The 21,808-nt window shown below is 39.9% G+C and overlaps 8 pseudogenes across 8 annotated transcripts; 3 read left to right on the top strand and 5 right to left on the bottom strand.

Moving 5' to 3' along the window:
- Positions 1-1,007: 1,007 nt before the first annotated feature.
- On the top strand, positions 1,008-1,734 carry AT5G35030 (annotated as a pseudogene; the record flags this gene model as incomplete). Its single annotated transcript has 3 exons — positions 1,008-1,105; positions 1,182-1,352; positions 1,439-1,734.
- Positions 1,735-3,133: 1,399 nt separating this feature from the next.
- On the bottom strand, positions 3,134-7,211 carry AT5G35025 (annotated as a pseudogene; the record flags this gene model as incomplete). Its single annotated transcript has 1 exon — positions 3,134-7,211.
- A 2,348-nt stretch (positions 7,212-9,559) lies between these two features.
- On the top strand, positions 9,560-12,469 carry AT5G35023 (annotated as a pseudogene; the record flags this gene model as incomplete). The annotated part of the gene is made up of 1 exon: positions 9,560-12,469.
- Positions 12,470-13,059: 590 nt separating this feature from the next.
- Positions 13,060-14,001, top strand: AT5G35021 (annotated as a pseudogene; the record flags this gene model as incomplete). Its single annotated transcript has 1 exon — positions 13,060-14,001.
- Positions 14,002-14,410: 409 nt separating this feature from the next.
- On the bottom strand, positions 14,411-14,689 carry AT5G35020 (annotated as a pseudogene; the record flags this gene model as incomplete). The annotated part of the gene is made up of 1 exon: positions 14,411-14,689.
- Positions 14,690-15,492: 803 nt separating this feature from the next.
- Positions 15,493-16,185, bottom strand: AT5G35010 (annotated as a pseudogene; the record flags this gene model as incomplete). The annotated part of the gene is made up of 1 exon: positions 15,493-16,185.
- A 789-nt stretch (positions 16,186-16,974) lies between these two features.
- On the bottom strand, positions 16,975-17,648 carry AT5G35000 (annotated as a pseudogene; the record flags this gene model as incomplete). Its single annotated transcript has 1 exon — positions 16,975-17,648.
- A 365-nt stretch (positions 17,649-18,013) lies between these two features.
- AT5G34990 lies at positions 18,014-20,923 on the bottom strand (annotated as a pseudogene; the record flags this gene model as incomplete). Its single annotated transcript has 1 exon — positions 18,014-20,923.
- Positions 20,924-21,808: the final 885 nt, after the last annotated feature.

Genomic DNA, 21,808 nt, shown 5'->3' with positions numbered 1-21,808 from the left:
AACATTACCAGTATAACTCAGTCAACGATATTGGATTAGCTTGGCCGAAGACAAAGTTCCATTTCATTGCAAGCTAGTACTTGAACCAAAAAAACGAATTAACCCTATACGCTGAGTTAAACATCAAACACATAATGGATTCCAGTAGCAAACAAATCATACAAACATAAAACAAACTAGTAGCCCAGAAAAAGCCTCTGTTCGTTGATTTTTGGGAACATTAAGATACCAAAAACAATGACAATGATAATAAAGGCAAGACAAAAGCAGCAAAGTTTGATCATCAATTTCCATTTCTGGTTTTCCCTTTCGCTCCTCATCACTTCTTCTTTCAGTTCTTTCACCATCGCCTGTAATGCTTCTAGCTCGACAGAAACCTCGGACTTGGCCGCGCTTAACTCACTGTCGAAGCCGGCCAATTTCAGCCAACTGTCTACAACCACTTCGTATGTACCATCTTCGACCCATTTAAACAAATGGTCCTGTATATTCAATCACATCCGCAATTAACAACGAAACCAATAAAACCCTCAAATCAATTATATACTTACATCTTCAAGCTAATAATATAACTAACAATTTGGTGGTCAGTTTGATATATCATAATAACATATGGTATCTCATAACTCGGCCAAAACACGAAATCTTATTGAATAACTCAGCCGTTACGTTATTTGATTATTAGAGGGTTTAGTTAAGGAATAATTTCGAACTCGTTTGAATTATTTTGAATATTAACTACGGGCGTGTGTACCTGTACATGTGGACCAAATCATTACTGGCGGTTCCCCATAAAGTTGCTGTTTGTTATCTCGATAATGATATAATAAATAATCTCGATAAACCCAACCTAAAGCAACACGCTAAGTAGTGACATACTGTATGACGACATAACTCAGCCACAAATCAGTGAAAACCCAGCCGCAATGCTATGACAAGTCAGCCACTTCTAAATTTATTCAGCCAATACAAATACGCCGTCGTTTGATTAATACATTTTGTGGCAGACATGACTATATAGAACCAGTGCTTTAGTACCGTACTAATTGCAGTGAAGATGATGGCTCAGAGGTCTCTTTTTCATGGCGAATCTAGTGTTGATGAGGTATTTATCTCCACATCTGAATAGTACAAATCGTTGCCCATCTAACGTCGAGTACATCATGGTTGTGTTAATGTAGGAGCTCAACCGTATGGAAATAAGGATGCGAACGAGGTACGACAAAAACAGGAGGCGCGATAAGGGCGTTCCGATCGAGTGTGATTGCAATGCTAAGGTTGTCGTTGCCACTTCTCTTGATCCTGTTACAACCGGAAAACTTTTTTTCAGTTGTCCGCACGAAATATCAGATGTAAGCATCTTTTCTTGAGTTAATGTTCTTTATTTTATTTATTTTATTTTGTATCCCTATGAATCAACCTCCTGGTTTTTTATAAGGGTCCCGGTCAAGGATGCGGTTTCAAGAGATGGTGGACTGTTGCATTGTGTGACGAGTTTGACATGATAAAAGAGGAGACAACTGAGATGAAGAAGGATCTGGAAGCAGCCAATAAGCGCGTCGAGTCTCAGACGGAAAAGATCTTTCTTATGGAAAAGAAGTTTGAAACGCTAGAGAAGAAGTATGAGAGCCTGAACAAGTATCTGTGATCTTAGCTTAATCTGTTTTTCTCACTTTGAACTTCTTTGTACTGTCTATTATCATAAAGTCAGCGAATTGTGCGATTATAACTCAGCCAAAACGTACAATCGGATTAAATTTATATTAACTCGGCTGTTACGTTAGACTAACTCATCCACAACTCAATACTATCTCAACCAAAGTTGAATTAAAATATAATAACTCAGCCGTAACGTTAGATTCACTCAACCATACATCAAGTTAATCTACGATAAGTCCGCCTTAACGTTAGAATAACAATGATTGAGTCACATGTTTAACTCAGCCAAACATCAAGTTAATCTACGATAAATCAAAGAAAAAGTTTTTGAATCACACACGCGAGTATAAAATAAAAAGTGAAGTTTGAAAATTGAAAAGACAGAGTTTATGATAACATAGGATAAGGAGTACTGGAATCCAACAACATACATATAATATAATTGAAAATAAAAAATGAAGATACAATCACATCAATCGCCATCTTCATTCTTAATCGGACTCCGAATTTGGACGACCGGTCGATCCATACCCCAGTTTGTCCCAATCAATACTACTCACCGGGCGTTCACGCTGCGCTCTGTAGGCCTTGCCAACCTGCGCCAGCACTTTCTCGATCTCCTCCTTCACGTTAAATCCGTCCCTTAAGACCTTAAGTTCCGCTTCCTTCTCATGCAGTTTGATATCAAGCAAGTGTGCTTCCGCCGTCTCCCTTATGTTGCTCCTGATGTAAGAGATGACGGATTTGATACAGCTTTAGGGTGGGGCTTTCATCCACAGACGACCACTTGTTGGGACCGTCATCCACACACCACCGCTTGTTTGAACCGAACCTGAATCTGATGCATCCATGATCTCGGAATGGTTTTGTTTCTCAGAGAAAGGACAAGAGAAGAATGAAGAGTTGTAGTTGCTAAGAATAGACAAGTGAAAAGACAAGAGGAAACCAGTGTATATATAGTCCTCTAACGACGTTTGGTCCTCTAACCTAACGACGTTTGGTTCTCTAATGTAACGACGTTTGGTCCTATAACGACGTTTGGGTTCTTGACTATTCGGGTGTCGTAAACAGGTGTATGTATAGTCCTAAAGTCACGTCTGGTTTATTTGATGGGAAGGAAGTTTGGGTTTGACTAGTCAACCACCACGTTATACAAACTCAGCCATCAAACGATTTATCTGATGACAAGTCAGCCACCGCGTTATAATAACTCAGCTAAACATCGAATTAAACAACAATAACTCAGCCGTGTAGCACGAGTTGAGCGATGATAAGTCAGCCTTCACGTTAGCATATATCAGCCGTAAAACGAATCGAGCGATGATAAGTCAGCCATTACATTGGTTTTTGTTATAATTAACATAATAATAGATTCATACAGACATAATTCTGGTTATCAATCCTAAAGTGTCAATATTTAGTACAATCACATGCTAAAAATCCCAAAAGACACAGACATGTTCGAAAAAGCAAATCATGTCTCATAAAACCGAATGGACATTCTGTTAGGTAGTTCATCGTAGATCTCTGTTGCCATCCTAACCCGTAGCCCCTGGATATTTGAATCAGGAATGCCTTCAAAAGAAACACCAAGCAATAAACATTCAAGAATCTTTAACGTGTAAACGCCGCAGTCCCCGGTGATAGTATTCTGCGGGACCTTTTTAAGGTCCCTCCGCTGGAATGAAAATTGGTCGTATTGCGGGACACGGACTTCGGGAGGGATAATTTCGCTCTTGATCTGTGGAATCATCCTCGTGAACGGCCTACAGTGTTCCAGGATTTTTCCATCGCTTTCCTTTGTATGACATCCGACGATGCAATCATAGCAGTCCACGTGACCCCTAGGCAAGTCCACGTGTATGGTCGCCCAATGATTACCTCCGGTTTGGAGGATAGTATACAAGTGATCCACATCTGGTATCCACTTCTTGTTTGTCGGGTCTTCTCCACCCGTACCGTTGACCCAAGTTTCATACGTAGAACCTTTGAAAGAAACCCTCTTCGGCTTCATCTTCCACTGTGCGTAATCCCTACTCCACATTGACGTGAACCACGGGTCTAGAATCATGACGCGATCGCTGTAGTATGGGGTGGGATCTCGCAGGAGCCTCGTGGTGAGGACTTTCACATACGCAGCAATGTGCTGGACAAAAATAAAACCAAGACAAAACACAACATTAACTCAGCCGTAACCAAGTAAAACTCAGCCTTAACACCTAAATAAATCTGCCATTAGCTAAATTAACTCAGACAGAACGACACGATAACTCAGCCATAACCTTAGACAAACTCAGACAGAATATAACAATAACTTACATCGTAAATCAGTCATTATCTACTATAACTCAGACATAACGACACGATAACTCAGCCATAACATTAGCCAAACTCAGACGGAACATAACAATAACTTACATCATCACCCAACCATCCATGTTTCTTGTCTGGCCAGTCCTTTCTTTCGGCTATGATAACAGAGTAGAACAGCACATCGTCGAACCCATATGTTTTGTAATAATGTTTGCTAACAAATAATAAAGAAAGTTAATATAAACAAATAGTGTAAGCATGTCGTATTTAACAACTTAGTAATGTATAAAGGGTCATACCTTTCGGGACCTGTCAAATAAGCCTTAAGCTTCTGCAGTTTGGCCGGATCAACCGGTGCCAGAGGATCATAGATTGCTCGTGAAGGCAGACAACCCTTTCTCATGCAGCTCAGCCCGTTGTCTCCAATAACTGGAAAAGTGTGAGTGGGCATATCTTCGAGGTTAATCAATGAGCTCCCATCCGGGGCCAGCTTAACAGTTTTGAGCCGAATTTCTTTTACACTCTTTAGCCTCTCGGTTTCCTCCTCATCTTCATCAGACTCAGGAAGCATTTCATTATACTCGGATACAACCTTATCCGTGACATCAACTACATCCGAATCTTCCTCAGCTTTTTCCTTAGCTTCCTCAGCTTTTTCCTTAGTTTCCTCAGATGGTTTTGGTTTCTTTATTCTAATCTTTGGCGCAGTAGGAGGCACCTTTTTAGGCTGCTCCAAAGGCTTTCTTCCTCTTCCTCTTCTCGCTGGCGGTTTCTGGATTAGCTCATTTAATGTTTTCTCCTTTTTCTGCTTTGGCACATTTGGGGCTGGTGGCTTCCTAGAGCGTAAACGGCGATTGAGAGGAGAAACAGTCTCAACGAAATCAAAATCAGACACAATGGAGGCCTTATCAAATTCTGCTTCAAGCTTCCTACTTACCCCAACATCAGCATGTTTCGACTGCATAAACGTAACGAAAACTCAGGCGTTAAACAACGAAAACTCATACCTATGTATAAATATAACTCAGCCATAACTAACTAAACTCAGGCGTATCAGATTCATATACCTCAGTCGTAACTAACTCAACTCAGCCGTATCATATTCATATAACTCAGCCATGACTAATTAAATTTTTAACTCAGTCGTATAATATTCATATAACTCAGCCATAACTAACTAACTAAATTTATAATATGAAAACAACTAAGCCATAACTAACCAGCGTTTATAACTCAGTCATAAAATATTTATATAACTCAGCCGTAAAATATTCAGATAACTCAGCCGTATAGTTCAGATAACTCAGCCATAACTAACTAAAAGTTATAACGCAGCCGAATAATATTCAGATATTAACTCGGTCATAACCAACTAAAAGTTTACCGGAGGAGGACTAGGAGCAGTAGATTGGTTATTTGTAATTTTCTTTGGAACGTCTGGTGTCTTTTGAGTTTGGGCCTTAGGATTGTCTTCCTGCGTTTGGGGCTGTGGTTTGGCTAAAAACATATCTCTAATATAACTGCTTGATTTTGAGTCAGCTATGGCCTTCAGCTGCTCTTTAATCTGTTTGACATCGTTCTCAATCGATCCAAACCTTCCTTCAAACTTTGCTTCAACACTCGATTCGATTTGACATCCAATCACATCCAGACGGGAGGACATTTCTTTTATGCTAGTATCAACGGTGTCAAATCGAGAGTTTAAGGGAGAGATCAAGTTGGACACCACATCCACGAGCGACTGCTCGTCTCCCTGACCATCCTGCTCACGAGAACGAACATCCTCGTCCTCATCAGATTCGACAGCTACTTCCTTCTTCTTATTCTTCTTCTTCTTCTTCTTTTCTGCATCTTTCTCAAGAGAATCAACATGCTCACTGTGAGAGACCTTTTGCTTCTTAGCGGGAGATTCAGACACCTCTGCTTTTATCTTTTAAGAGTTTCTTCTTCTTCTCACTCGTCTTCACATCCCAATAACCTTTAACAAGCTTAACCCCGTGTAAGTCTTGGATCAAGTTATCCAGTGCTGGGTCTTCTAATTGGTCTGGCCAAAAATGAAACAGCTCGCTTAACTCAGCCTTTTCAACCATTGTACGAACACGCAGCTACAACACGAGAGATAATAAAACCCATCAGTATGTTTAACTCAGCCATCACTTAATATAACTCAGTCGTCACTTAAGCTAACTCAGTCATCACAGAACATATCTCAGTCGTCACTTAATATAACTCAGCCATTATAGAACATAACTCGGTCGTCACATAACATATTTGCCAAAAAAAATAGAACATAACTCAGCCTTCACAGAGAAAAATAAAACATTAACTCAGCCGTAACATAAATATTTGATAAAAAACAGAACATAATAGAGCCGAAACCGTACCTCACCACCATTCGCTTTGATATCTTCAGCAATGACCGATTCTATAGTTGCACGGGTACGGTTGCCACCCCATCTAAGCAACAGAATCTCATCCGCGTTAACAGCGTTCCCAAAACGCTCGGCGATGGTGATGATTGACTCATACGCCCAAGCCTGCAACACGAAAACCAGACCACTGACGGTGTACGTCTTGCCAATAGGCCTCAGCAACTTTATAGAGACGACAAGGGCTTCATATGCTGCCCGACCCCATGGATAAGTCTTCATGGCTTTGTCGTCGAAAACTCTTTTGGCACTCTCAAATGGTATCCTAGAGTTAGTATGCAAGCCAAAAAGTCTAATGGATAGAAGAGTCAATAACCCAAACCATCTACGCTTTTCAGTAGGCCAAGCTCTGCACGTTACTAAGCCCTGCCTAAGTTCATCTAGATTAGGACCTTCACCGGTTGGCACATGCAATTCACTGAAGAACGCTTTGTAGTCAGCTGCAGGCACAAACTTTTCTGTAGGCAGTTCATCTATATTTAAACCCGTGATATGATGAAATTCGTTCAATCCAAACCGGATGGGTTTACCAGCCACGATACACCAAAGCTCCTTCTTCAGTATTCTCAGTTGTCTGCATAGTAGATAATGTACGGTCTTACCAGACCATAGAAAATAACTATCAACAAGCTTAGCAATTAATCTAAGCTCTGTCTCTTTCAGTTCTGCCCATATTTCTTTTCCTATTGATTCTCTAATTGCAGGGAACTCTCCCAGCTTTATATTATGATTAATGCCTTTACCCTCCAGATTAGAATCCCCCTCTTGGTAAAGTCTTGGAGGGTACTCCCTTGCTTGGTCTTCAGACATCTGTATAACCATAAATCAGCCGTAAGCATTCCATAACTCAGTCATAACATAAAACAAACTCATCCACAGATACCATAACTCAGGCAAAACATAAATCTAACTCAGCCATAGATAATATAACTCCGTCATAACATAAACCTATCTCAGCCACACATAACATAACTCAGCCATAAGATAAATCTAACTCAGCCATATTTTAACAGAAACTCAGACATCGATGTAAGGTTAAACCATAACTCAGTCACAGCATAAAACAAACTCAGACACGGATGAATTGATAAATCATAAATCAGTCGGCAAACAAATAGTAACTCAGCCGTCAAATCAAATAGATCTAAGAAATCGGCCACCATATGTCAATCAACGACGACGTTAAAACCCAGCTTTAAAAACCATCGTTACGCATCGGAAAACGATTTCAGTGACGGGAATCACTTGAGATTGAACTTAGATGTCAGAGTCTTACTTAATGGAAACATACTCACTGGAACTTAGATGTCAGATGTGACTTCGCGCTTACAGAAATGCGACTCCGGCGTCTGAATTTCGGCCGGAACAGACGAGAAAAGAGCAAAACGGCGAAAGAAATCGATTTTGTTCCGTCGAGAGAGAAAGAGGAAGAAAGCGACAGTTTTTTTTTTTTTGGGAGATGATGAACAGTAAAGCCAAGAAATAAAAAACCCAAACGTTATGCGGTTTGGAGATGATTAATGACGTGGATTATCGTAATGACATGGAATGATGACATGTATAATCACTGTTTTTTAATTTAATTTTTAGTTAAAAACGAATTAAATAATAATAATTAATTAAAACTAGTTAGGGTTGTTAATTGTAATTACACAAGAACTGAAAACATCTGAGTAATAAAAAAAAAATGTGTTCTATTCTAGGAATAAACATACAAATGTGTTCTATCTTAGGAATTATTTCTATATAATATGTATATGTTCAATTGTGATCCAAAAATAAATGTTTCACTACATATTATGGAAACAAATTCGAATAAGTGTTGATGCAAAATCACTTAATAATCAGATAACTGAATAAATTTTAGAACAAAAAAAATGGATCTTATAATGTCATTGTTTTCTAGCAAAATAATATGATCTACCGGGGATCCCATCCTCGGTGGTGAACTCTACTGAAGTGTGGTTAACTCTGTTGAAGTGTGATGAATAGTGGGGGAGTAGTTAGGTGACGACTCTGCTTCAAATGTGATGAAGTCTGGTGACGAGTAACATGAGCTATTTCACTTATCCCTACAAACCCATCTACATTAATAACATCTTGAGAGAAGGTCAATCTCTACTCCCCCACTATTCTTTTCGGTTAACTTAGATGCCAACGCTTAAAATAAGGTGGATAGTTGAGTCCAATATAACTCTAATATTTTTGAAAGTGCTGTTACGAGTTTTTTTGAATGCTTGTTTCCGAGTTCATAGATTGCATGGTATAGGTTATTAATAGCATACATGTTCATCCTACAGTAGTAAGAAAATAATGACAGATAAAGGAAATTACGTCACATATTATTGGTTCTTATTTGACTTTTCAGCATTTTCCCGTTGTTGTTTTATTTTAGGGTAAATTGCAGGCCACACCTGTTGACCATGTTTTATTTCCATGGATTGTCAAAATCAAATGTGGTTTTCACCATTTATCTTTTCGCCTGCAAAATGACGCTTCTGCCCTTGCGCTTCTCTCTTAGTAACTGTTGAAATGTACGGTTTAGTTTAGCAGGTTTAGTTACGTACACTGTTCCGGTTCAGTTGAAGATTTTTTGTTTCACGTTGACGCGATTCGGTTCCGTTACAAGTGAGATTATTTCCATTATTCCGAAGTGACATCAACATTTAATGCCCCCAAAAAGTTTAGACGTGACTATTGTCACAATTAATGCAAAATCATCATTACATCAAATAATATTAAAAAAATTATTGATAATAATTAATAAAAAAATTGTTGAGATAAAGAAGATGAACCCAGGAACAAAGAATTATTGAGAACGTACATTGCTGCTGAAGAAGTGTTGATCTTGTTTTTGTACCAAGTTTGGAGCCAAAACAAGCATTGTTCGTGTAAGTAATGAAGTTCTTTTAAGAAGTTTTTTGTTATGTCATATTAGGATCTTGATTGTGTTCGAACTCCATTTTTTTATCAGAAAATTTGCAAAATCTATATTTGTTTGTTTAAAATAGTCAAATGATAATTGGTATTTAGGTTTATAAATGTGTAGTATCGACATTCCATTTGTTTTTTTATATGTATAGTATTTTTCAGTTGCATTTAATGTGTGTCTCCTGAATTTATGATGCAGGTGGGTTATGGATATTCCCGTATTTACTATGGTCGGTGAGTGGAAATGCAAAGAAGGAGAATGGAAATTTGAACCTGAGGAAGGCATCTTTGGTCGTTGTGTACGAGTTCAGGAAACCATGACGTACACGGACTTTGTCCGTACACTCCGAGAGGCTTTCAGTTTGAAGTCCACCGAGATCAATCTCATAATTAGCTACTGGATACCGGGAGAAATGTCAGTGCTGATAGATACTAAACGCCCTCCTGTATACATTGACAGTCAGATGGGTCTCGAAACGTTTTTTTTGGTTCATGGTGGGTATTTTTCTCTCAACTTGTTCGTCTCTTTCAATAATACAGTGAAGGCGTTCGGGAATACTGTCTCTAGGTCTCATGGTGAAGTTTCTGAAAGTGGTCGTGTGTTTTATAGTGCTACAAATGTTGATGAAAATAATGAGGATGTAGAGGAGCAAGGCGATGTTGAAGACGATACAACAAAAGAGGATGAAGTGGAGGAGGGCAACGAAGATGATGATGGGTGTGATGATTATCTTTGTGTGGATGGATCTATTGGGGGAAGTACCTTGTATCCTACCACAGACGGTAGTGAAGGTATTAGCGAAGAATACGATTACAACAAGTGGAATGATGTAATAGTAGAACAATATGTACAAGGAAATCTTGAGGAAGACGTCAGTCTCACTCAACAGACTTCTCAACATCCAGGGGAATTCAGTCGTTTATTGGAAACGTGTATGTACACGGGTGTTAGTGTACCTGGCGGAGATACAGGGGAATTCAGTCGTCTCTTGGAAACATGTACGTACACTGGTCTTAGTGTACCTGGCGAAGAAACAATTTCTCCATTGGGTTTATGGTACACGCTGCGAAGGGCAAAGGGATTCCAATCTTATTTGTATAGACGAAGTCACCGCGGATGAAGTGATCGACGGTATTGGAGCTTCCTCAACTGGGACACTGAATGATAATGGGGTAGTTACCGCAGCTGAGGCTTACCAAGTGTATAATGAATTTCCTAAGTTACATGGTGGCGAGTTGGCGAATCTCGGTAACGATGCTGCTCCTGTGTTCGATGACTTACTCAATTTTCGAGCTGATGAGACACAGGCTGAAATCAGCACCACATGCGAAACTTTGTTTGTTGGAAGTGTTTTTAAGAATAGAAAAGTCCTGCAACAAACAATGTCTCTTCAACCGATAAAGCAATGCTTTTGCTTCAAGCAACCTAAGTCATGTCCTAAAACATTGAAGATGGTGTGCGTTGATGAGACTTGTCCATGGCATTTGACTGCCTGCGTCGTGAAGGATTCAGAAAGTTTCAAAATCACTTCGTATGCTACGACACATACGTGTAACATCGACTCTCGGAAGAACTACAATAAACATGCTAATTATAAGCTCCTCGGAGAAGTTGTGAGGAGCAGATACAGTTCTACTCAGGGTGGGCCGCGAGCTGTCGATTTACCACAGCTGCTCCTAAATGATCTGAATGTGCGGATTTCATATTCTACCGCTTGGAGAGCAAAAGAGGTTGCAGTGGAAAATGTAAGGGGGGATGAGATAGCAAATTACAGGTTTTTGCCGACCTATCTGTATCTTCTCCAATTAGCTAATCCGGGTACAATAACACATCTACACTATACACCAGAAGATGATGGTAAACAGCGCTTCAAGTATGTCTTTGTCTCTCTTGGCGCTTCTATCAAAGGTTTGATATATATGAGGAAGGTAGTTGTGGTAGATGGAACGCAACTAGTCAGACCTTACAAAGGATGTCTCCTTATTGCATGTGCCCAAGATGGGAACTTCCAAATATTCCCAATAGCTTTTGGTGTTGTTGATGGTGAGACCGATGCTTCTTGGGCATGGTTTTTTGAAAAGTTATCAGAGATTGTTCCAGACAGTGACGATTTAATGATTGTCTCGGACAGACATTCATCTATATACAAAGGCCTAAGTGTTGTTTACCCGAGAGCGCATCATGGAGCATGTGCTGTTCACCTTGAGCGAAACCTCTCCACCTATTATGGTAAGTTTGGTGTGTCTGCTTTATTTTTCAGCGCTGCCAAAGCTTATAGGGTCAGGGATTTCGAGAAATATTTTGGACTGTTAAGGGAAAAGAGTGCTAAATGCGCAAAATACCTAGAGGACATAGGATTTGAGCATTGGACAAGAGCTCACTGTAGAGGAGAACGCTACAATATCATGTCTAGCAACAACTCTGAGTCCATGAATCATGTGTTAACAAAAGCAAAAACTTATCCGATTGTTTACATGATCGAGTTCATTCGGGATGTCCTAATGCGATGGTTCGCATCGAGGAGGAAGAAAGTTGCTAGGTGCAAATCTTCTGTGACACCTGAGGTTGATGAGAGATTTCTACAAGAGTTGCCTGCGTCAGGTAAATACGCTGTGAAGATGTCTGGACCGTGGAGCTATCAAGTGACAAGTAAATCCGGTGAGCATTTTCATGTCGTTCTGGACCAGTGTACGTGTACGTGTCTTAGGTACACCAAGCTAAGAATCCCATGTGAACACGCTCTAGCAGCTGCAATCGAGCATAGAATTGATCCGAAGTCTTGTGTCGGATGGTGGTATGGCCTTCAAACGTTTTCTGATTCTTTCCAAGAACCAATTCTACCTATCGCGGATCCGAAAGATGTTGTCATCCCACAACATATAGTGGATTTGATACTCATTCCTCCATACAGTAGACGGCCACCAGGAAGACCACTGTCCAAAAGGATCCAATCTAGAGGTGAAAACCGGGTATGTACTAACATCGTTCATTCATCTACTTGTATTTTGAGTATTACCATGCGGAGATTTTTAACTTCCTATGTACGTCACTTCAGAAAAAGAGACAGAAAAGACTTTTACCAAATCAGTGTTTCACGCTGTCGACAAGCAGGTCATAACAAGAAGACGTGCAAAAATCCAATCTAGTTCTGGTGACAAGTTTCTGAGCCGGCCAATATAGTGTACGCTTCTGTGTTTTCTCGGTGTACGTAAGTTTATATATAATCCACCTAACTATGTACGTTGTGTACGTACGTTTAAACTCTACGTTCGTATAACTATGTACGTTTTTGTCTGTGTACGTGTTAAAGTTCATGTAATAAGGGTACATAGAGGTGGTTGCTCAATATTTTGAGTAATTTGAAATAAGTTTTTTGAAAATCTAACTTATTCCCCCTCTTAAATGAACGGAGTTGGAGATATGGTTGGGTATATTGTGGTTATGTTGGTATTTAATGGAAAGGACGTAACTGTTGCTGTTTATTGTCAAATTAACGTTATAATTACCCTATATGACGGTTACCAAGCTATTACCAAAAATTTGAATCAAGTGTAGTTGGAACCGCATTAATAACTGTAGCTGTTCCAGATTTCTTCTATTTAAGTCTCCTCCCTTCCTTAATTTTATCCACAATCCTCATTCTAAATCCATTTCTTCTGCCGGCAGTTATATCATTCACAAAAATTTTTTTTGTCTTTCGATTCGCTTGTTCTTGCTATCCGTGAGATGGAGGGGTTTCATATGGTCTCAGAATTGTCTCCTCTGATCACTGGGTGGCGAATTTATGTCTTTGTCGTGAGAGTCTTCAAGATGGTTATATCGCCAAACGTCTTCGAACTCGGCCTTATCCTGGCAGATTACGCGGTAATTTCCGTCGAATCATTATGTGTTTTTCTCATTCATTCGCTTAACTTGTATATTAAACTGTCTACTATCATGTTCTGTATGTAAAGAATAACCGTATTGAGGCCACCGTTGATCGTCGCCTTGCTCCGTTTTACGAAGACCGATTCGTTGAAAATGAGTGGAAGACAATCACCTCTTTCTTGGTCCGTAAGTCAACTGACTCAGTCAGAGCAACAAAGCATGAATACGGCATACTGTTTATGGATCGGACCGTCGTCGTTCAGGCCCCACCGAGATCACCACCAGTTCCAGATTTCGATTTCACTCCCTTCGACTACATTTTGGAGAAATCTGCTTACAAGAACGTTTTAGTCGGTGAGGAGGAATAACTCCGATGCTTCATTTATTACATTTTTGAAATTTTTTTTTATTATCTTTGTTTCTCCATCATCTAGATGTCGTTGGAGCGTTGGTTGATGTTGGCGGATTGACTACAGACTATTAGGGTCTCAAACTGAGTTTCAAGATAAAAGATAGATAGTAAGTGTTCTTTTCATTGTTTTATTTACAATATCACTCTAAACGCTAACTGTCCTTATTTCTAACGTAGCAATGAAGTCTTGGAGTGCGAAGCCCGCAATCAACAGGCGGAGTACTTGGATGGTTACTTTCAGAGTTTGGGTAAGGGAAATTTTGTTGTTGCACTCAGCTTTTCGCGTTTAACCGAACTGTCTAACCCGAAGCTTGAGAGCCATGGTGCTATTTCAAAGGTGGTTGCCAATCCGGACAGACCCGAAGTTGCGGATATCGCGATGGTGGTTTTTTAGCTAGAGGGAATGAACCATTATTCTGCGTTCTAATATAATATAAGACTACATTTCAATTAAGTTTTCTTTCCCAGTTGTTGTTGTTGTTTCCATAAGAACTAAACTACATTTCAGTCGTTGTTGTTTCCTGTTTCCGTTTAAATGTTAATCTAATTTGTTGTTTTATGTACGTGCCTTGTTTTATTGTTCAAATCCTCTCGCAATGTACGTATAGTTTCTGCTGTACGCTATCGTGTACGTATATTAGTTTGGGTGCCTTCAACATCAAAAACTATTAGATTTATACTTATGTTGTGTACGCAATTTCTCAATGTACGATAAACCAAGTTTAATGTACTATATAGTGTACTTACACGAAGACTAAAAAGCGACCGTTGTCATGACTGAAAAGCCCTGAGCTACTGTCACGAAGTTGCTCGCTTGGCGAACACCTTCAAGGATCCACGTTCTACAAGCAGCTCAAAGTATGGCCGGAAGGTAGACTCCGGTTGGAGTAACGACGGCCACGTCATGAATTCATCGATTGCAAGGGTGTTGATGTCACAACTGTAGACTAAGTTCCTTAGCGTCTCTATGGGAGTCTGTCTGACGGGGAGGTAGTTGACAAGTATGCTTATGGGGTTTGGCAATTGGATTCCTACGTACAACTCGGTTGGAGGGGTTAGCGGAGGTAGGAAAGGCATTGTTTTTCAAACGAGGAGGTTTAGACGGATTTGTGTATTCAACTAAGTGTGTTTGACATGAGTTTTAAAGAGGAGAATAAGCATCAATGTAAGTGGGTGGGTGACGTGGATGTATATTTAGTGCATCATATTAGTAACTTTTAAATTAAACAAACTATTGTGTACCTCTCATAATCGCGCCGTGTACGTCTATAAAATACTCATTACGTTTTTTGACAGAAGGTTGAGATGACGTCTGTTTGTATTGCATATAAGTGGAACAATATGGCTTCATGTATAGTGCTATATTAGGGGTCAACGCATTTACTAACAATCTTTTCAAATAAACATTAACTTACTTATTTTATCTGCCAAATCAATTGAGTACGTTGCTCGGGAACCGTTTACGTCTAATAGAGATATTAATGAGAGTGTGATAGAGGTCACTTCTAGAGTGTATTTGACAGCAAGTAATTAATATGGAGCGAAATCTTCTAGATATGGGTTATACGACGTCAAATCAAATTTCCTTTCGTCTTCATTTACAAACTATATCGTCCCTCACTATGTAATCTTTATAGTTGGAATTAAACTATGCCACGTGTACATTATCATATATCGTGTACGTAGATATTTTATTATTTTATTATTATTTTGTGTTAATGATGTCTCATATTAGAGTAGTTTGAGCTAGTATGTTTGAATCAATTACAAAGTGGTAATTATTAAAAACAAACTTCCATTACTGATAATCAACGTAAAAAGCTCACATATTGTTGCATGGAAAACTTATAAATATGACAGGATCGTGGCGAATGTGAGCTCTACAGGATCTGGCTAATCCGTTTAGCACACAACCAGATGTAACATTGGTTGCAAAGATTATTGAAGAGTCTTGATCTCATGTAACACATCTCCGCGCATTTAGGAGTGCTTACGTCACCACATTCCGGGTACGAAAAACCGTTAGCGTATGTGTATTTTAAAGTATTACCATATTTCTTTATATCTTCTAGCACCTCCTCACAAATGTCACGTGCCTCCTCCGATTCCAAAGCATAGTGGTTGCTTCCAAAGAGCCGAAGGTAGACACCACCCATGTGAGCATTACCAGCACATATGTAAAGAATTGCGCATGTAAAGGTTGCAGCGGCGTTCCTTGGGGCAATTCGCTCTAAGTGTAGGATAGCTCCCTGAATGTCAGACTCATGTGTAACGAGACGCAGTCCTTCATGGTAAATAGTCGTGCGGTTACCAGCTTGTAAGCACCGTTTGAAGAAGGGTCTATAGTGATCTTCGGAGTTGATGTCATTTGGATCGTGGCCTGCCGCGTAGAAGTCGTCGGGATCGTCGCACATGCTGAAAATGTTTGCATCTTTGAGGACATCCGGACGGTAGACAATGTCTCTTCCACGAGGACCGGATTTCAACATAGGTCCGAGGTACCACCAACATTTGTCAGCCATTTTCTTGGCTATCCTCGCAAGCAAATCATCAGGAATATTTGGGTTTGGCATATTTAGGAGTAAGATATTTCAACAAAATGAAATTCCAACACTTAAATAAGCATCATTGAAGATATGGTTGGGTAAGTTATGGTTGTATTTATTGCAAAGGTATTAAGAGATGATGTGTATTCATATTGTCAAATCAACGTAATAGTATTCCATATATAATTTGTTATTGTTGTTATGAGCAACCTCTTTTTAATAACAGCTTAAAACTAGACGTGTACGTCTTAGTGTACGTTTTAGTGTACGTCCACATTTACATTTCTACATTTGCCCAACAAACAGTGTACGTTTTAGTGTACGTCCACATTTATATTTCTACATTTACCCAACAAACAGTGTACGCTGTAGTGTACTATCAGTGTACGTCCATTCATAAATATCACCATTTATGAGACAAACTAAAGACCTCATATGTTTGCATGTGTTATTTTTTAGTGTACGTTAGAGTTGATATCTCATGCTAGCGTACGTCCATATCTAGTTTTACGAGACAAACCAAAAACCTTTAAGTATTATTTGGTAGATGCACGTGTACGTAGTTGTGGACGCTTAGATTTTAATATCCAAATTTACATTTACTGCGGGAACTAAATATCATATGCGAATTTGGCTGAAAAATATTCAACTTGAGAAACATAACACACCTTGCAAATTTCTTAAGCAATAATATAATTTCAACATAAACATAAACAACATAGTAGAAGCCTTATCATAATTTGAAACATGACATAGCGGATAACATAAACAAACAATAAAGTATAATGGAATAACTATAGCATTTGACTAACACGTCTAACACACGACCAAAGGTAACAGCGGTTGCAAACGTTTTGGAAAGCTCCTAATACCATGTAACAATATAAGGCGCAAGGAGGCATACTAATTCCATGGCTGGTAGGATAAGAGAACGTAGGACCATATGTATTGCTGTATGGAGGGTCAAACTTCTTTATTTCCTCGATGAACTCATCACCCAAAACTCGAGTGGCAACCGAGTCCAATGGATAATGGTTGCAGGTGAAGAGCTGTAGAAACAAGCCGCCCATATAATCATACCCAGCACATATGAATACAATGGCGCATGCAAGTGTTGCATTTGCTCATACTGGAGCATGACGCTGTAAGAGCCTGATGGCTCCATTGATGTTTCGTTCATGCGTTATAACACGAATACCTTCGTAATACACGGTCGTGGGATTATTAGCTGCAAAACACCGTAAGAAAAATGGTCGATGTCGGCCTTCATCAGCGGATCCGGAGGGATTGTGGCCCCCTCCAGCTTGGAAGTCATCGGGCGAGTTACACAAGGTGAGAATATTGGCATCTTTGAAGACATCCGGACGGTAGACAATGTCTCTTCCACGAGTGCCTGATCGTACCAGTGGACCAAGGTCGGACCAGCATTGGTCAGCCAGGTTCTTAGCTATCTTCGAGGATAAATCGTCGGGAAGAGTCGGGTTAACCATGTTTGAAATGAGATAGTCAGAGATCGTCAGTAATTTCTTCACTTTAATAACCACTACTGTGAATTTGGTTGGGGCAATTACGGTTGAAATGAATGTCATACTTGTGTTGGTAAGCGTTCGCTGTCAAATCAATTTATCACTTGAGTTATGTTATAAAGTTAATATGCAGTGTACGAGACATATAGATATGTACGTACACATTTACATTATATAATTAAAAGTGAACGATGTGTACGACAATATGATAGAATATACTAAATTAACTTCTGACAATCTCCAAATTAAATGTAGTTGCAATCATATATCTAAGATAGGTTTGTTCATAATAATTAGTTGCAAAGAACGAGAATATTGTTCTTGGACGATTAAAGCAAGTGCATAGTACCGGCCTCCCGCTTGCCGTGCTCGTAGATGTCAACCGAGTATTTCTGACGGTAGAAGACCATATCTGCTTCTCGAATGGTTGTCAATTTCGAAAAAGGGTGTCCAAACGCAAGCAACTCCAAGAACTTCATCGTGTATGGCCCGCAATCTCCTGTAGTCATTCTCGCCTTCACAGCCGACTCCCGCGTGTGCGATATTAAAGCGTCATACACAGTTATTAGCCGTTCATTAAGGTTGATTCCCAAAGCAACCCAATGTTCACTCTTCCAGTTCATCGGAGCATACACAACATCGACATCCTTCAGCCACTTCATATTGGGTTCACGGTTTATGTGTACTCCATTAGCAATGTCGGACAGTAATTTACCCCATTTGAACCCGTTCTTATTAAAACACTTCTTGAAGTCGCCCACCCGCTTGGTAAGTAGATGTGTCTGACCCTGGGTTAGGATCCTCAGTTCCTACAGACCCCTTGACAATACCCGGCTCTTCCATGACTACCTGTGCAAGTTAACGTACACAAGTCTATATAATGTACACATATGCTATTCCGAGAATAGGAATTGAAACACACAAATTGTTACCTCCACATCAGTAGCTGCAGCCAAATCACCAACGGCTTTGGTATCCAACTCCCGTATGACCTGCATAATATAAATTTTATACATTTGAACAGTAAATAGTACATTTTATTTGTTGCTAGAGTTAGCTTACATTGTTAACTACTTGAAATGGTGACGGGGGATCACTGTGAGTCTTCTCAGGTATTTCAACTTCCATCCCTGTCACTAATTTGGATTCTCCTGCCGCCTCAACCTGTAGAATTTATCATCGGAAAGAAACTTTTTAGTAATGTATGAAACAATATATATGTACACAGAACATAGTGACAAAAATGTACGTACACTTGTGCCAGGTATGTGAGCTATATCTCCATCAGAAGGCTCATAAGTTTCTTCTGACTCGTTGCCATTAGCTTCAGTCGATGCACTGGCATCTCTTGCTTCTTCCTGAAACAAAAATAATTTTCAAAGTCTTATGGGCGTACACATATGGAAAAAGAACAAGTGACTAACACATACCTGTGCAGATGTTGAAGGTAAACCTGATGGATTGTCTACCATCTCTATGTCTGCATCAGCTATTTCATCGGCCCCTGTATGGGTACCAACTAAGCCAGGTTCAGCAACATCCTTTGGTCCATTATCCTGAAAGATAGGCTACCATAGAGTTAAGCGTTAGATAAGTGGAGAAATTAATGTAATATATATGCATATAGTCATGGAAATCTGTATATAACGATTACCAGAAGATCTACCTCTGAAACTCTTGCAGACTCATTAGATGGAACTTCTTCCATCTCGGTGTCAACAGTAGCTTCTTCCACAGGTCTCTCTTCCTGTGTAACATAGACAGTCCCAGACATTGAACCTAAGAAGACAGTCTTACAAACAACAACATTTCCTCTATCCTGAAACATAGTTTAACTAACTTTTTAAGCGAATATGTACGTACACCATTTAAACAGATTGTGAAGAGTATTAGTAGACGACATACCAGATGGGATTGTGTGGATCCAGCATAAGGAACTATTAAAAATCCAGTGTCTAATATCTCTTCTTCAGCGGCCGAAGAATCTAATCTATCATTTGCAGTAAAATCACTTTCATTATTAGCGCCATACTGTATCGAAGCAGGCAGTATAGTTATACATATGGATTATAAAATATTTAGCAATGTACGTACATGACTTACCTGTTCATCAATGAATCCTTGCATATCTTCCTTATTGGAATCAGGTAGCTCAGTAGTGTCAACAGCAAAAGAAACATTTTTCTTCGGCTTTGACGGTTTTCTTCTTCCTTCGACAGCAGTGGTATGTACTCCAGGGACATCCAAATCTTCCTCTTTGGAATTACAGCCAACAGAAAGTGCAGGAGTGTCCACATCATGAGAAACACGAGTCAGCCTTGAAGACTTTCTCGTTTCAGTGCTTCCTTTTGTAGACATCCTTCTCGATGGCTTCTTCCCAGTAACCGGTGCCTTATCCATAGAAGTAGGTGGTTCCCGCGAATCATGGGAAGGTATGGTTTGTTCTGGCCTTTTGCCTTTTGGATCAAGGGCAGCACGTATCTGGTCACGGACAAAGTCTTTCATATCTTCATGCATTTGATACATTTGGTCTTCCAGCTCCTTGAAAGACCTCCTCATTTCAACAATAAACCTCTCAGGCACAAGCTCTCCAAAACAATCCTCAGCATTCTCTTCTTTATCACAATCCATTTCAGATTTCTGTTTTTCCATAGCAGGTTCTGATATGTCTATAATTTGCATGTTTTCAGTGTCCATTCATCATCGTTTTGAGTCCAGTTTCGTATCATTCATCACTGTTTTATATCATTTCTCATCATTCTTGCATACTTTGCATGATTAGGATAGCTTTGCATGCATATTGCATTTCTGAGTTGTTTTCAGGTGATTTGGAGCTGTTTGCGAGCAAATTGGAAGAAACGAGCCAGAACCAGAAGACATACTCGACCCCCAGGACGAGTGACTTTGGAGCCATTCTTCCCATCCACTCGACCACCAGGTCGAGTAACCTCAGCTCAGGCCACTCGATGACATTACTCGACCCCCTGGTCGAGTCTCACTTCGCCACACCACCTGACTACACTCGACCATTCACTCTACCACGTTACTCGACCCCATGGTCGAGTATCATCACTCACCACCATCACCATCACTCGACCGGACACTCGATCACTTCTTCACAGTCTACTCAAATCCGCACTCAACCAGACAAGCTGAGCACAAGGAAGAGAAGAGGAGAAGACAAAGTGTTTGGAAGCGGCCTGGACCTCCATCGGATCACGAAGCCCATCTCGGCCCATTATCACTCTATGGGCCGGGCGATTAGGTTATTGGCCCGTCTACTATCATTTTATTTCGTTTGGTATAAATAGATGTTTTAGGGTTCTGTCCTGAGACATCTAGTCGACATTGCGTTTTTGCTTCAGTTTTATTTTTAGTTTTACTCTGCTGCGCCGCTTTTGCTTCTACAACCTGTAGTTCGCGATTTTTCCAAGTTATTGAGATTCCGCGTTTGATTTCATTAGTCATCTTGTTTCTCTACTCTTTATCTCTTTACTTATGCAATATTATCGTTTATCTGCGTTTATGTCTTTGAGCATGTTGTCTGAGTAGTGACTTAGAATTCTTAGGGATGGGATAGAGTAGTTGTGGAATCCGTAGTCTGTAGAATGGTTAAGTTTCAGAATTGATTGAATCCCTTTAGGACTAGTTGCGTTTACTGCTTATTTCTTTCTGATCAACTGGAATTCGATCCCAAGCATTCCCGCACCCAGAAGGTGTTCGATGGAATGCTTGATCCACTAGTTCCTGAGATATGCGTCTCTATCCCAAGGGATTGGCCGTTTAGAGCGTTTATTGACTTTATCAGTCTGTTCGTATTGCCTGCATAGTTAGATTCCGTTAATGGGAATTAGTCTGGGCTAGCTTTGCTTGAGGATTTCTATCACGGGAGTGAATTGGTCTGTTGTTGAACCTGTTGTCTAGGGATAGCTTGATTGCGCTTGTTAACCATTCGAATAGGCTAGGACACCACTCTACTCGATTACCCCATCCTTAGGAATTTCTCGTCTATCTTATTTCTCTGTTTTATCGTTATCGCTTAATCGTTCTCATTGCCTGTTTCTTAGTTTTTACAATCACTCGACCAACTTACTCGACCACACCCAGTGTCTGGCAACAGACTG

Source organism: Arabidopsis thaliana, chromosome 5, assembly GCF_000001735.4.
Source record: "Arabidopsis thaliana chromosome 5, partial sequence".
In the NCBI taxonomy this organism is placed as follows: domain Eukaryota; kingdom Viridiplantae; phylum Streptophyta; class Magnoliopsida; order Brassicales; family Brassicaceae; genus Arabidopsis; species Arabidopsis thaliana.
The sequence above is the reverse complement of the archived record's forward strand: the minus strand, read 5'-3'. Positions and strand labels throughout refer to the sequence as shown.